General features: G+C 40.6%; 1 protein-coding gene across 27 annotated transcripts in view; it reads right to left on the bottom strand.

Annotated features, from left to right (window-relative positions):
* The window catches only part of LOC124515861 (homeobox protein abdominal-A-like), a 97,410-nt gene that overhangs the window by 59,761 nt on the left and 20,365 nt on the right, over positions 1–17,284 (bottom strand). The window contains exon 1 of one of the 27 annotated variants that reach the window (XR_006962910.1): positions 5,367–5,456. The exons of 24 other annotated variants lie outside the window; for them this stretch is intronic. The gene's annotated coding sequence lies outside the window, so the exon portion shown is untranslated. Of the gene's footprint in view, positions 1–3,237; positions 5,344–5,366; positions 5,457–16,392; positions 17,164–17,284 lie in introns of those variants that run through there. 2 more of the 27 variants (XR_006962909.1, XR_006962911.1) reach the window with 2 other exon arrangements.

Genomic DNA, 17,284 nt, shown 5'->3' with positions numbered 1-17,284 from the left:
ACAAGATCCACTCAGATAGCAGAGGAAACCAAAATCATCACACCCTCATTCATGCAACTGTCTGAGGACCCAACCAGTGGCCTAACAGAAGCTGAGCGCTTCAGGCCCACAGAGTTACAGAGTTCCCTTTCTAAACACCATGCCTGCTCTCGCAACCATTTTCAGGGTGGCTGCTCGCCTGTCACACCTGTGTCTTGGGGCCAAGTGGCACAGCCAGCTTCCCACACCTCTCTGCCCTTCCAGACATTACTTGCCACCCTTAGCCTGCAGTGCAGTTGACTAGCCCCTTCCTTGACCCACCTCCCAGGTTCTACAGCAGAGAAGTTGCTAGCCTCCACATCTTTTTTTTTTTTTTATGTTTATTTATTTTTGAGAGGGGGGGCAGGTGGAAGGGCAGAAAGAGAGGAGGAGACATGATCCGAAGCAGGCTCTGCACTGACAGCAGAGAGCTGAATGCAGGCCTCAAACTTGCGAACAGTGAGATCACGACCTGAACCGAAGTCAGACACTTAACCAGCTGAATGCTAGCCTCCACACTTTGTAAAGACCTACACTGTCAAGTATGGCTTGGAGGCCTTGAAGTGTGTGGGTAGTCCAACTTGAGATGTGCGGTAAGGGCAAAATGCAGGCCAGCTTTTGATGAATTCATATGAAAAACAGTATAATATATAATATATCTTTGTATGGATTACATATTGAAACAAGACTGTTTTAATATATTGGGCTCAATAAAATATACTGTTAAAATTGATTACAACTGTTTGTACTTTTGTTAAGTGGCTACTAGAAAATTTTAAATTACTTTTGTGGCTCATGTTAGATTTCTGTTGTCCAACACTGATGAGGACAATTCATCATATTATACTGTCATTATTTGTTTTCTTTCTGTCTCACCTACTAGACTAGGAGCCCAAGGAAGGGTGCCCTCTAGTTCCCAGAGAGAGGCTGTATCCATAATGAACATTCCACAAATGCTTGCTGAATAAATGAAATTATGACCAAACATACAAACAAAACCCTACAAATATTCAATGTTTCTGAAATAATTACAAAATCACTTGGAATTATATGCTATGTATTGCTGTTGAATGGCCACTGATCTCTTTGGTGTGGAGATGACTTTCAATACATATTGTTGGTATGTATGCCCAATTATGCCTACAGGTATAAATTAAATGAATATTCCAAAACTTCATTGAACCTTATGCACGTGAACTTGAGCTTGTACATTTATCTTGTAGGTGAGCTGGGCAGGCTACTAATTTATAAGGTCTTGTAAGTGATGATTGCCCTTTCTCAAAATTTGGCTTAAGTCAGCTGTTCTGTTTATCTCCTTGGGTGATCCAAGCACCAGCAGCACAAGCATCACCCAGGAGCTTGTTAGAAATGCAGAATATCCAGTTGCATCCCAAACTTATTGAATCAGAACAAGATCTCTCGTTAATTGTATGTGCTTAAAATTTGAGAAACCTGAGCTATGCATTTTTCTCAACTCTAAGGAAGAAGGCCACCTGGGAACTTGGCTATCATTCCCTTCTATTCTTCACACATTTGTACACTTAAAATGTGTTGAGCTTTCACTTTGTGTAAGATACCATCCTAAGCGCTGAGATACGAGGATGAGCCAGACGCATGAATCTGGGTTCTGTGACTCATGGCAGAGCCTCACTACATGAGGGAGAGTTGGGCACACTGGGTACAAGAGTGCCTGAGAGGCTCTGCAAGAGGAGCAACCAGGAATGACAGGGTCAGAAATGGTGCAAAATGGCCCCCTGTCTGGACCGAATCTACAGACAGCTGCTTCATGAATCATGCATGCTGAGGGCATCCAAGAGTAAAGGAAGCAGCCAATACTGCCCTTCCCTTCAAGAAGAAAACTGTTCCAGAATCTCACGTTTCCATGGAGACCCAAGAATCTGCCAAGCCAGCAACAGATCTCTGGTCCCCAGGCTCAAGTTCAAGCAAGCTTAATTCCCCTTTGTCTAGGTCTCTGGGGTAGTGTGAGTTTTCTTCCTCTGGGGGGACGTGGGTTTGTCAGTCTTGACTATGTGTTCCTGGTGAGCCAAATCAATTCAAACTCTAAGTTGGCAGCAGTCCCCAGACACTCTGTGGATGGTGAAGTGCAGTGAAGCCTCCATCCACTCTCACCCAAATAACCTGACAATTCAACTACCAGAATTCTTTTCCTCTATTTCTACAAGTATAATCTCATTCCCTTCATTAGTCAAATTCCTTGAGCACCTATGGAGTTTACTATAAAGAATGCAGGGATGGCCCTTCCTAACAAGAGAAACTGATGTGAAAATAAGTTACAGCTTAAAACCTTCCCATGGCTCCCATTACTTCATACATGGAAATTGTAAGAAGTGCACAAAAGCACAGCCTACAAGGCTCTGACCTGGATGGCCCTGGCTCTTCTCATCCTTCCTCACTGTTCTCTAAACTCCAGCCATACTGGCTGCTTCCCCCTCCTCCTCCTCCTCCACCCCCTCCTCCTCTTCCTCCCTCTCTAGGGCCCTTATCTGGAATGATCTTCCTTCCATCCTTCCTTTTGTGTAGTAAACTCCTATCTATCCTTCAAATCTTACCTCAAGATCACCTCCTTAAGGAATATTCCAGATACTGAACAGCCTGCATGCCCTGGGTCCCTGTTCTGTGCTCTCAAGCTGTTCTTCCTTATACTTTCTTCACTCTCCCTTAGAGTATAAACCTCTTTCCTACTGGTACAAACTTTATTCCATAGGTTATGGGAATCTGAAAATTTTCAAGCCAGGGAGAGATAAGATTAAAGTTTGGGGAAGATGAATTCAGCGGCTGGGAGCAGAGTATATTAAAGAAAGGGAGAAATTGCAGGCACAGGAAAGAGACTGGAATGATCGTCTTTAAGTTTGCCAGGCCTAGGGCTGTTTTTAAAATATTGTCTTATTTGTTCCTTACCATAGATTTATGGGGAAGGCATTGATACCCCCATTGTTTAGTTGAAGAGACTGAGACCATGAAGGGTTTAGCAACTTGCTCCAGAGGCCATAGAGCTGGTGTGCCCAGGCCTGCCTAGTATCTACATGAGTCTGTCTCCCAGGGAGGCTATCATAAATGTTCCTTTATGAGAAGATATGGAAAAGAAAGAACGGACCCAGCAAAGGTTGCAGGGGAAACTCAGCAGAATGTATTGATGATTGTACGTGGGGACACTGAGGGCAGGGAAAGAAACTCATCAAAGATGACTCAGGTTCTCACCTGGCCACTTCCCTCCTGAAGTGCTCCTGACATGTCTCCTGGGTGTTCCCTTAGCACCCTGTGAATCCCCCTCCGAGAGCACTCATCAGGGACTTTTACAATTCCAAGTCTTCTCCACCAGGCCTGTGGGCACCACTGCTGGACCGATCCCCCAGTGAGGCAGACAGCCTATAAGCACACAGCGATGTCTTACTACATGAATATGAGCTGATGCATAAAGGAAGAACCCTTCCTTTCCCTCACTGGGAAAGTGAGGATGCCAATGACAGATTTACAGACAGAAGCTCCTGGGGCAAAATGCCAAGCATCAGCCAGAGCAGGTGGGACAGTTCTCTGGGGTACACCCAGAGTGCTCACCTATGAGGAACTTTGTGACTTAATCTCACTAAAGAATGGGACTCTTCTAGGCGCCAGAGAGGTGAATTGATGGGGCAGGGCTGCAGCCATAGAGGAGACTCAACTCAGTTTTATACCAAAGCTAGGTACAAAATCAATAATGCCACATTTGACAATCTCAGAGAATCCTTAGTGATTTGTCAGTGGAAACATTTGGCACTTGAAAAACAATTTATGCCACAACTTGTAAAACTTTAACATGAAGAATTGGTTTCCCTTGAGAATTTGCAAGAATGTTCTACAGAGAGAGAGAGAATCCATATGTTGTTTCCAAAAATGGCATCTACCTCAAACTTTCTCTGTCCCACACCTGGGAAAGGGTCAAAGATAACTACAGACCTGTGATCACCACTTTGTTCCCTCTGGAAGTTGTCAAAACTCCTGTCCATACTCTAGAGGAGTCTTAATATCTCCCACACATCTCTCTGTGCTGGCTGTAGTCACCATCTCCCCTCTTAAAAACACCATGCCAGTCATCTCCTTCTAATCTGCTCCAGTTCTTCTCCCCTCCTCATTCCTCCCTCCACAGTGTTAGTAGGTAAGTTTTTCTAAATACTGATCAGAAATCACAACTCCTGAAGCTGGCATTTATGATCCTTCATGCTGGCTGTCACCTCCCTCCCTGGACTGACCTTCCACTGAACCTCCCCTTCATGTTCAGAGGCCACAGTCAAGCTAATTTCTAGCTCTTCCTGTATCCTGTGCTCTGTTTTCCAGCCATATTGTCACTTTCAACCCACTATGCCTTCTTTCAAGGACTTTGTCCAAAAAATCCTGTCCTTCCAGAATTTTCTCAAATGCCACTTCCTCTCTGAAGCTGATCCCAATTCTCTCAATGAAAATTAACCCTCCCTTTATATATGCCCACGGTACTTCCTTTTTATGGCTCTTAATATTTTTTCAAAAGATTGACTCATATTGTAGTAGGTTCCATGACAGTTTGTGAAACAACCCCCACTGCATGATGGTCTCATTTTGCATGATATGGTTAAGGCACAGCACATCAGCACATCAGTGGGTGGTTCTGATATTCTTTGCAACCTAAGAATTTCTGTATTTAATGGCCCTAATTAAAACTCTCAGCATATCAAAGGAATTTTTTAGACAAACAACCATTAGCTTTGGAAATTTTCACAATTTGTTAACTTTGTCAAGCTCAATAAACACTGGTTTGTTTGGGTTTCTTTTTTTCTTTTTTCTTTTCTTTTTTTTTTTTTTTTCTGTTTACAAGAGTTCCAGGGAAAGCTTTGAAATCCTGAAACTTCCCCTATTTTTAGTGAAAATAGCATGGGCAATCATTTTTAAACATTTCTCTCTTTTCTTTCCTCTCCTCTCTCAAGTGAAAAAGAGATTCTATATAGTCTTTAAGGATAGCCAACTCAAGCATTAATTATCATCATTTCCTCTCTTTTGGATAATTCTTAGCTTACAATAATATGCTAGAATCTCCACATTTAATCACCTTCTCTTAACCTAGTTCCCCACTCCAGAAATGACACCAGCAAAAATTCTCAGAAAGAATTGTTAATATATTCCCTATCTCTAGTTTTTCTCTGTCTATTCTCTATTTTAATTAAATTTATATTTACATTGCACTAAATATAAATTAATTGTGGAAAATTAGAAAATACAGATAAACTATGAGAAAATTCAAAGTATTTATGTACGGAAACTGCTAAGCACAGGGTAAACTACATTTCCCAGCCTGCCTTGCAGTTCGGGTGAACACTTACATTCTCAGTGGTTCAGTGGTTCTCATGGTTCGTGAATTCAAATCCCACGTTGGGCTCTGGGCTGATGGTGCAGCACCTGCTTAGGATTCTCTCTCTCTCTCTCTCTCTCTCTCTCAAAATAAATGAACATTAAAAAAATTTTTAATGCTACTGACTTACTTCCTGGTGAAACTGGTGAAAATTATTTTTTTGAGAGAAAGAGAGCGCGCACACATGCACAAGTGAGGGGCAGAGAACGAGAGAGAATCCCAGAAGGGGCAGAGGGAGGGGTGGTATCAAGAGAAAAGTGGGGCTCACCTGAAGGGGGGCTTGTGTTTTTACCCAAAGAGGGGCTTATGTGGTGAAAATTATGTTTTAAAAAACAATTATTCGAGCCTTTGGTAATGGTCCTAAAGATAGAAAGCAAATGAAAAAAGCATCTATTCAAGAAAATCTATGAAAATTCAGGAAGAAAAATGAGTCTGTGGTATCTGAGCCAACACTGCTCCTTTCTTCTCCTTTCCTCCAGCTCAGTAGTTGGAAACTCAAACCCAGACTACTACAGCTAAGAGCCCAAGGCTCCTACTTGGGAGCAGGACATCAGTGTTTCTTATTCAGTCCTCAGTGCCTTACTGCCAAAGCTAAGTTTTTGGGCAAGTATGATCAAGAAGGTAGAGATTCCCTTTTTCCACCCAATTCCCACTCATGGAATGGAGGCTCTACCATAGAAGTGGCACATTGAGAACTCTGGGGCCCTTATGATTCTTTCCTTGACTCATGAATCAGTGGTTCCCCACCAGGAGAAGCAAGCTGAGAGGAGCCCAGGCTGCTGCCTCCTAACAAGTGCTCAGCTCCTAGAGTGAGGGTATCCTTCAAAGATGCTTGCCATTATCTCTACTCTCAGCCCCAGAGACCTGCCTCAGAGATTATTGCTTACGGGAAGAAGCAGGTCATAAACCAGATAGGTCCTAATCTCTCTTCCCAAAAGACCTGACTTCATTTGCAACAGAGCATATAGAAGTTCGAGCCTAAAAGTGCTCTCAAGAACAATGAGGACTGTAGTGAAAGACAATTGGAAGGAGATTCATGGATCAATGAAGATACACTCTAGACTGTAGGCTGGCTACTGAAGGAGAGAAATGAGAAATAACCCAGCTGGGACAAGCCTTCCAGGGATCAGGACAAATATCAGACACTAACCACCAAAACCATTCCTACAAGGAGCCACAATTTAATTGGATTAGTGTGCAGAGGAATATATACTCCAAAGCACCGTTGAAACCCTAGAGCAATCAGCTGGCTATTAGTGGAGCTTAACAGCTTTGTGTGAAAAGAGTAGAAGAAAGCTTTATCAGTATCACTGCCGTGAGGTGTCATCCTAGGATCTGGAGCAACTTCAGAGGATCAACATTGTGGAAAAAGTCAGGGAACAGATTTCGCTAAAATAACCCAGACAGTCACCAAAAAAATAAGCAAATATCAATAAGCCTAGCCAGTGTTGAGGGGAAGAAGACCAATACCCAGAGTTGCTGCAATATATTATCTAATATGTCAGTTTCCTATAAAAAAAATGACAAGAAATTGGAAAGTATGACCAATAACAGGCAATAGAAACTGCCTATCAGAGAGAATAGACAACAGATTTAACAGAAAAAAGGTTTCAAGGTAGCCATTTTAAGAAAGTTCACAGAACCATAGGAAAGCATGATTAAAGAGGTAAAAGAAGGTACAGTAACAATTTTGCATCAGATATATAATATTAATAAAGAAATGGAAATTATCTGAAAGTGGAAATACTGGAGCTGAAAAGTACAATAACTGAAAAAAGACAAGAATCAAATGACTAGAATCAGACATGACAGAGGGAACATTATTACCAACCCTACAGAAATAAAAAGGATTAAAAGGGAATACTATGAGCAATGTATGCTAATAAATTAGGTAATTTAGATGAAATGGACACATTCCTAGAAAGATACAACTACCTAAACTGACTTAAGAAGAAATAGATAATCTAAATAGACCTAAAACAAGTGAAGAGATTAAATTAGTAATCAAAAAAACTACCCACAAAGAAAAGCCCAGGCCTTGATGTCTTCATGACTGAACCCTACCAATAATTTAAATTAGAATTAAAATTAATTCTTCACAAACTCTTCAAAACAATACAAGAGGAAAGAACACCTTGCAACTCATTTTATGAGGCCAGTATTATCTTGATACCAGAACCAGGCAGATACCACAAGAAAAGAAAACTACAGACCAATATTTCTTATGAATATGGATGTAAAAATCTTCAACAAAATCCTAGCAAACCATATCCAGCAACATATGAAGAAAGTTATACACTATGACCAAGTGGGATTTATCCAAGAGATTCAAGGTTGATTCAACACTGGAAACTCAATTAATGTAACACATTACATCAATAACACAAAACCAAAATTTACATGATCATCTCAATAAACACAACAAAAACATTTCACAAAATCCAACCTTCTTTCAGGATAAAAACCACTCAACAAACTAAGAATAGAAGAAATGTCCTCATCCTGATAAAAGCATCCATGAAAAGCCTAGAGTTAACATCCTACTTACTAGTGAAAAATTGAAGGCTTTTCCCCTAAGGTCAGGAACAAGACAAAGATGTCCATTCTTGCCACTTCCATTCACATCCCGGATGTTCTAGCGAGAGCAATTAGCCCATCTGGGTTGCTGTGGATTTAGTGGCTTAAACAACAAATATTTCTCACAGTTCTGGAAGCTGGAAAATATAAGATTCTGTGTCTGGTGAGAACATGCTTCTTGGTTGAATGACCAGTCTTCTCACTGTATCCTCATTTGGCAAAAAGGACAAGGGGGTTCTCTAGAGTGTCTTTCATGACTTGACCACCTAACCCAGACCCCACCTCCTAATACCATCACACTGGGGGTTAAAATGTAAACATATAAACTTTAGGGAGATACAAACAATAACAGCACTTAGTGAAGAAAAATAAATAAAAAGAAACCATACTGGAAAAGAAGTAAAACTATCTCTATTCACAGATGACACAATCTTGTACATAGAAAACCCTAATGAATCCAATAAGAAACTATTAGAAGTTAGACATGAATTTGGCAAAGTTGTAGGATACAAGATCAATACATAAAAATCAATCAATATTATCAAGATTGAAATCATCCCATGTAACATTGTGTGCTGACTATACTTAAATAAAAAACAAAAAATTATTAAATTAAATTAAATTTTAAAAGATGGCAATCATCCCCAAACCAATCTACAGATTCAAGGCAGTATCTGTTGGAACCCCAGCTGAAATTATACAAATTGTAGAAATTGACAAGCCAATTCTAAATTCATATGGAATTGCAAGGAACCCAGAATAGCTAGTAAATCCAGAAAAAGGAGAACAGATAAGAGGCATTATACTTCCCAATTCTGAAACTGACCATAAAGCAATGGTAATCAAGACAGATTGGTACCAGCACAAGATTAGACATGTACATCAATGGAATAGAATTGAGAGTCCAGAAATAAACCCATACGTAAATGGCTAACTGTTTTCCACAAGAGTTCCAAGACCATTCAAAGGAAAAAGAATAGTCTTTTCAACAAATGGCACCAGGACAACTGGACAGCAACATGCAAAAGAATGGAACTGAACCTTTACCTCATACCATATACAAAAATAAATACAAAATGAATCAAAGACCTTAATGTAAGAGCTAAAACTATAAGACTCTCAGGATAAAAGATAGAAGGAAATCTTCAAGACCTGGTATTTGGCAAAGTACTCTTACATGTGACAACAAACGCACAAGCAATAAGAGAAAAAATGAACAAATTGGTCAGGGTATGGAAAATAAAATGTTCATACACAGCTGGTGGGAATTCAAAATGATACATCCACTTTAGAAAACAATCTGGCAATTTCTCAAACAATCAGATATAGAGTGACCAATATGACCAACCAATTTCACTTCTAGATATATATCCAAGGTAAATTAAAATATATGTTCACCCTGAGGCACCTGGATGGTTCAGTCAGTTAAACATCCGGCTTCAGCTCAGGTCATGATCTTGCGCTTTGTGAGTTCAAGCCCCACATCAAGTTCTGTGCTGACTGCTCAGAGCCCGGAGCCTGCTTCAGATTCTGTGTCTCCCTCTCTCTCTGTCCCTCCCCTGTTCGTGCTCTGTGTCTTGTGTTTTGTATGAATATAGTTTTAAAAACAAACTAATATTCTTTAATATGAATTTTCCATTTAATTATAACTATTTATGTCAATAAATATGTCTAATTTTCACTTCATTTAATATCTAGCACTGAAAATTTTGTTTCATTACAGCTTAAAATCTTGGGTTTGTCAAATGGCTATTTTTTTTTCAGTTTTTATTTTATCATAGTAGTATCAATTTTTTTTAGCTTTTTTCCCCATCTTTTTATTATGTTTTTTCTGAAAGATTTCCTTAACTTTATTACACCAACTCTTTTAGCATATTTTACATTTCCAAACTTCTACCTTTTCTTCTGAATATTCCTTTATTAGAGCACCCTATCATTTTTCATGAATGTAAAATCTCTTATGTCACTGAAAGTATTGATTACAGGTTTTGGAAGTTTTTGTCTGATCTCCTTATTGTCTGACTTCTGTATGTCCCTTTTTTTTTCCTGTTTCTTTGTTTTGTTCTGTGTTTCATCATAAAAGATTCTTCTAAATATATACTCTTTATTGACTTTCTGTTCATGTTTAAAAACAAGGCACTAAAACATGACTAGAAGCTAAGTGTGTCAGAGCACAGCGTGCTCATTGGTGAGCTCACTGAGCAGTGAGGGAGTGGGTATCTGACTCCTTTGCTGTGCTTCATAGATAGCAGTATATGACACTAGACAGTTTATCCAGGTAGATGTCCTCTCACCTCCTGGCCTTCAACATTTAGTTATGAATGCCAGGTTTCTGGTCACTGAGAAAGGCAAGGGTATGGAGGTTACTCCACCCGGTATGTAGAATTTCCCTTGATCCCCTTACTTCTGTGCGGCCACGCCAAAGCCCAGATCTTCTCTCTCCCATTCTCTCACCAGGGCATCTTTCTTCAACTCACTCTGTCAGTTTTCCATACAAATCTCTGCAGTGAAGAGTCTCTTATCTAAGTCCTTACTAGCGGCCATCTTACTAAGTCCAAAAGATGTTTTTCTGTCCTCATCTCAGCCTCTTAGAAGAATTGAACACAGTTTAATATTACTTCTTTCCAGAAAGTCCTTATTTACTCCAGAGGAAGAGATCTCTCTGCTACCTTGCAATCCATTTTCTATAATTCTTTGTAAATGTAAAACAGACATGTCATTCTCCTGCTTAAAATGCATGAAAGCTTTTCAACACACTAAGGAAGTATCTGGTTTCCTTACCATGACCCACAAGGCTCCACATCACCTCTCCCTGCCTGCTCCTCCAGTCATCTCTAACCATCTTCTGTATACTCACTCTGCCCCAGACACCCTTGCCTTCTTTCTGTGGCTCAAACATACCAACCTGGTCCCCAGGGAGAGTTTTGCACTTATGTTCTTCCCTAAGCACTCTTCCCTCAGACCTTCCAGAGGCTGGCTCCTTCTCATTATTCAATTCTCAGCTCAAACTTCACATCCTCACCCAATCCAGTCATGCAGCCCCACCACCATTACCCCAGCCACACTCACTGTGTCAATCTCCTCAGCTGTCACTATGACATTTAGAATTATATGATATTATCCTGATTATTTTTCATTTATTCTCTGTTTGAATTTCCCCACAAGAATGGAAGCCCCACATGGAGTGGTGCTTCCATGGTGCTTCCATGGCGCTTCCATGGTGTTGTCTGTTTTTGCTCACAAGTGTCATCAAATGGTGCCTGACATGCAGCAGATCCTTGATAAGTGTCCACTGCTTAAAGGAGTGAAAGGTATACACAGACCTGTGCTAAGCCCTCCATGAGAAATCATTTCAGTACAGTTCAATGAAGGATCTATTTTCAGCTCAGACTATCACCCAGAAGGAAATCTTCCTAACAGAACAAATTTTAAATTCCCTTGACCACCATGGGTCCTAGAACTACTCAGCACCTCACAGAACACAGAACGTTTACCTAGAAAGGCAGGAGACCCATCTCATACAACCATTTCTCATCAGTAGGAAAGCAAGCAACTAGCAAGCAGTAAAGTCTTTCAAATAAAATAGTTATGATAAATTCAGTACCTTAGGATGGAACTTTGGACAAGTACACAAGTAAATAATAAGAATTTCACAACAGTAAGTGCAATATGTGAAGAATATCCAAAAGAGTCTAAAAGAGGGATTGCCCTCTTGGCCCCTCTGATTAGGGATTCTGGCCATTTTCTTAGAGTGAAAGAATTAAAATTTGCCACCACAATGTAAGTATTTTAGTTTTCAAGTTATATAAACATGGAAGGTGAACTATATAATAAAATGGTGATAGATTAGCCACTCTCAACACATTCTGACTTAAAGAAATTCTTTCAATATTTCATACATACAGCACACAAACAGGTGGACACTGCTGTAATTTCTTAAAAATCTGAACACTTTTTGGCCCTATAATTCCACTTTAAAGAAGTTAACCAAAGAAAATGATTAAGAATGTGAATTAATTTTTGGCTATAAGGATAGTGATTACACTATCCTTTGATAATAGCAATCTAAATATCCAACAATAAGAGATTGGTTACAGCCATTTACAAAATTATTCCATGGATCAATATTTATTGGCAAGTAATGAGTTCATTAGGTTGAAAAAGGCAGGTTACAAAGCAATATGATCCCATTATATTTTACAATATTATATAATATAAATTTAAGAAAGAGAGAGTTAAAAAAAAATGAGTAAAGGGGCAAGGAAGGACATACAATAAACTGAGATTTTAAAGAAGTTTCTCTAGATAGAAATTTTATACAAATTTCTTTGTGTTTTTTTTCCTTATCCTAATCTAAATTCTTTTTTTCTTATAATAAATAGTTGTTAACACCGCAGTTTGAAAAAAAAAAGCTGTAAGATTAAAATCAACATTTTGTTGATAATCAGAATGAGCACAATCAAGTAAGAAACACTCTTTAGTGTTTCTTAATAGGTTTATTCCACCTGCAAGTGCCATATATCATACACACATGGATGACAGCAACATTTCAGCCCAAAATAAATTGACAGAGCCTACCAGACACCTCCAATGCAGGTGTTTCCCAGCCCTTGCTTCTCCCTGTCTGATGCTCACCCCACAAAGCTCTCTCCGCATCTCTCCCTCTAGCATCCCATCAGTCCGTGCTTTCTTTTCCAGAGGTTCCTGTCTCAGTCAGCTCGGACTGCCATAACAAAACACCATAGACTGGGTGGCTTAAACAACAGACCTTTCTTTCTCACGGTTCTGGAGGCTAAAAGTCCAAATTCAAAGTGCTGGCTGATTCAGTTCCTGGTGAGAGCTCTCTGCCTGATTTGCACCTTCTTCTGTCCTCACATGGCCCCTCCTCAATGCATGTAAGCAGGGAAACAGGTCTCTTTCTTCCTCTTCTTCTAAAGCCACTAATAATAAAGCCCCACTCATCTGACCTTATATAATACTAATTACCACCTAAAGGCTCCATCTTCAAATACCACCACTTTTGGGGTTAGGCCTTCAAAATGCGAATGCGAGGGGTGGTGGGGTACAACATTCAATCCATAACACTCTTCTCCTAATTAATATGGATGTTTTCCAGGGCTCTGTCCTGATGCCTTACACATTCTCCATCATTCACACACATTGATGGTTTCTTTTTTTTTTTTAATCTCAAATATGTCCCAAGAGACCCAAACTCCAATTCCAGACCTCAGTCTCCTCTGAGTCCAACAAATGGTTCAAACTCACATGCCCTGAAGTGTCTATCATTTTCCAATCCTGCTTCTCCTACCATGTTCACCCCTGTGGTAGATGTATGGCAAGACCCTCCACCCATTTACCTGCACTGAAAGACTAGCACATGGTCTAGACTCCTTTCATCCATAGTGGCTAAGCACTCTTTTGTATCATAAGCCTTGGTGGCCCCTGCCCATAGAAAGACATAAAGTACACAAGAGGTGTTCAGGCCCTGAAGCACTGGCAGAGAAAATGGGAAATTGCCCAATCCAGAATCTCAAGACTCAAAATTCAGAGCTTAACATGATAGGTGTGACCTATCTTTTGTGGAACTATCAGTGGCTCGAGGTGCTGATGTGGCTGGCCATGAAAGCCACAGCCCTTGGCCTCCCTGACCTGGTGGACACCTCACTGAAGTGGACTGGCAAAACCTCCAAAATACAGGACCCCTGTAGAAGCAAGGGAAGCACAAGAAGACCTTCCTAGTATATCACAAATGGCATATCATCTGCTTACTTAAGGTTTGGTGAGCAAACAAGGTAAAAGCAGCCTTGGACTGAGTTGAAGTCTTCCTTCTCACAAGATTTGTCCTAACTGACATTGGTCCTGCAGGTTTCTAGAGCATGTCCTGAACTGCCTCTTCCCATTCCTCTCCCCTCCTTCTCCAGACATTTCACATACAGATCAAAGCTTAGCTCCTAGTTTCTCTCTTACTCAAATCTCTCCTGACTCAAAACTATCGTCTATGTTGCCTCAGGAACGGGTCTTTCCAACATGTAAATCTAACACATTTAACTCATTGAACAACCTGGGGTGGCTTCCGTTATCCCCTAGGAAAGGGATCCTTTATCACCTGGTTCCTGCTTGTCTGCCAACGCCTCCACACCTCATTCTTGCTCACTCTTGCCAAATTTGCCATTCCGGAGCAAGCCATGTTTCCTGTGTCTCCTCCAATCCTTGCACATGCATTCATTCCCACTGGGTCTCCCCATTCCCAGCCTCCCAGGTCCTTTCCCTCCTAAGAAAGTCCCTTCCCCACACCACCCCCAGAGACTTCTTCACACTTGTAGTTTTGAACTTAGACATAAATGTTCAATAAATATTTTTGAATGAGTTGACTAACAAAATTAAAAACAAATCAAAGAATGACTAGATGGCACCAATGATAATAAACATTACCTGTAGGGTTAAATTACGCTTCAAAAGTGCTTGGGAATCCTTGCAGCCATGGATATGGAACATTGGACTTGGGGGGAATAAAAAGGTTAGGGAATTGGGGGTACCTGGGTGGCTCAGTCAGTTGAGTATCTGACTCCTGATTTCAGCTCAGGTCATGGGATCGAACCCTGAGTCGGGTTCCTCACTGAACGTGGAGCCTCCCTAAGATTCTCTCTCTCTCTCCCTCTTCCCCTCCCGACAGCTTGCACACACACTGGCATGCACTTCTTTTTCTCTCCCTCTCTCTCTCTCTCTCTAAAATTAATTTTTTTAAAAAAGGGTAAGGAACCTTTTTGTGGTACATGGAAATCTGGAGAGTCGGGGTAATCCAAAGATGGAGAGACATGAGATACTGGCCTGAGGAGATTTGCAAGCTCCTGTATCATGGATTTGGTGATTTTCCAATAACCAAGAGAAGGAAACATTGGAGTTTTTCTTAGCAAATAAACCTACATTTCCTTAGCAAATAAACCCACATTTCCTTAGCAAATAAACCCACCTTGCCTTAGCAAATAAACTCCAAAAAATGGCCCTGGGAAAAAAAATCCCACTGGAAACAACATCCTGTTAATCAGGGGCTCTGAGATGTGACCTGCCCAGGCAGCTCCTGGACCTCTTCTGCCATTTTATATTTCCTCTTTAATCAAATCCCTGGATGCTACAGTTCTCAACTTGCAGAGATTTAAAAGGCACTTTGATTAATGGACTTGATCAGTGTCTGCTCTTGTTTAACCATGGTGTTCTCCTCCACGTTTCACATTTCACACCCACATAGCACCATTCCCCTTCTATTACAGGAACTGAAGAATGTGATGGCCTGCCAGACAGCAGAGTAATTTATGAAAAATATATTTTTAAAGGGAGAGTGTATTAAAACTTGAAAAGAACTCAGTGCCTATTGCTATTTTAATTTTAAATAGGCTATGCAAATAATTAAATGTCAGGTCATATTGACACCATCAAATTTAGGAGAGTAGAGATGGTATACAACCCCAGAGTCCTAGGGAATATTAAATCAGATAAGATTTACCAGAGCACTGAAACATATCTGCTTTTGACACGAAATAACAGTATCGATTGCGTTAAAAATGAGCCAATTTCCAAAAACCTCTACCTGCTACAAATGTTTCCATATATACCACAATTCTTTAAAAAGAGATAAAAAGAAATCGAGATGAATTTGTAACTATATTTAAGCACTAAATCCCTCTTTGTGTTTTTTTATCTTTCTCAAGCCTCCTCTGCCTTACACTACTAGCCTATTTCAAATATTGACTTCCAGGAAAGGATAGATAAGAACAGCCAATATGCAAGGCTAAGGTAATGGATACTGCTCACCTTACTTTAGAACAGTTTAATTTGCGTATTTACCTGAACTTTGCTCATGGCTTTGTACATTTGAGTCTTTTTTTTTTTTTTAATTTTTTTTTCAACGTTTATTTATTTTTGGGACAGAGAGAGACACAGCATGAACGGGGGAGGGGCAGAGAGAGAGGGAGACACAGAATCGGAAACAGGCTCCAGGCTCTGAGCCATCAGCCCAGAGCCTGACGCGGGGCTCGAACTCACGGACCGCGAGATCGTGACCTGGCTGAAGTCGGACGCTTAACCGACTGCGCCACCCAGGCGCCCCTGTACATTTGAGTCTTAATCGGTCACACCAGTGTGCACTGTGCACTGTGGTGCAGCTTTGCAAGATTCTTAGGAAAGTCAAAATCCTTTTAAAATGGTACTGAAAAACACAAGTGCTTAGTGAATAAATATTTCCTGTGGAAAGAATTGTATAATATCATAGAAGTTCTGTGATGAATAAGACACTAGAAGACTTTTTTAAAATATTTATTTATTTTTGACAGAGAGCATGTCAGCACAAGAGGGGAAGGGGCAGAGAGAGAGGGGACAGAGGATCCAAAGCAGGCTCTGCTGACAGCAGAGAGCCCGATGTGGGGCTTGAACTCATGAACCATGAGATCACGACCTGAGCCAAAATTGGACACTTAGCTGACTGAGCCACCCAGGCACCGAGATACTATATAATAGTTTTGCGGAAAGGAGATAACAGCAGAAAAACGTGTCTTTTTCCTTTTAAGTTCTTAATTGGTGATTAAGGGAAATTCCTGTTTCTAGAATACCTAATGACTAGTCAAGCTGAATCAAGCGGAAAATGTCAGGAGGAAACTAGTTTTTCATCCAGGACTGGTTGGCCAGTGGCAACCAACCCTATGTTGACAAAAGCTTGACACTGGCATAGTGACTTGTCTATCCATTGGCCATGGCAGATATCACTTAACAGTTACAGCACAGGGCCATCAATTCCACATTTTTATTTATTTATTTATTGAGTTTTTTCCTACATGTCAGCTCTCTAATAAGCACAGAGACATCGTAGTGGATAAGAGAGACAAAGTCCTTGTCCTCTTGGAGCTCACATTCTAGAAGAAGAGACAACACACAGGAAAGAAAGATCATTTCAGATAATGAGAGGTGCTAGAAAGACAGTTAAGCAAGGAAAGGAGCTAGAGTATGGCCTAGAGTGTGGGGGAGGGATGTCACTTTAGCTAGGGTGGTTAATGTCCTCTCTGTAGCAGTCACCATTTGGGAGAAACTTGACCAATGAGACAGGGCCAGCCATGAGAAGATCTGATCCTCAGCACAGCACTCCAGGTGGCCATTAACAGTCAACGGCTGATTGGCTATGGATGAGCCCTGTGCAAGGCATGCTGGGGGATATAGAAAAGCCCAAGGTAAAAAGCATTCCATTTAGCAACATCAAACATCACATGATTCTGAAACAGGGTATGGAAGGCAGACTTGGAATACATGGATGCTAGTCTTCGTCCT

The sequence above is a fragment of the Lynx rufus genome, unplaced genomic scaffold (genome assembly GCF_022079265.1).
Source record: "Lynx rufus isolate CCGP_SWC_20201006 ecotype Redwood Valley unplaced genomic scaffold, mLynRuf1.p SCAF_2, whole genome shotgun sequence".
In the NCBI taxonomy this organism is placed as follows: domain Eukaryota; kingdom Metazoa; phylum Chordata; class Mammalia; order Carnivora; family Felidae; genus Lynx; species Lynx rufus.
The sequence above is the reverse complement of the archived record's forward strand: the minus strand, read 5'-3'. Positions and strand labels throughout refer to the sequence as shown.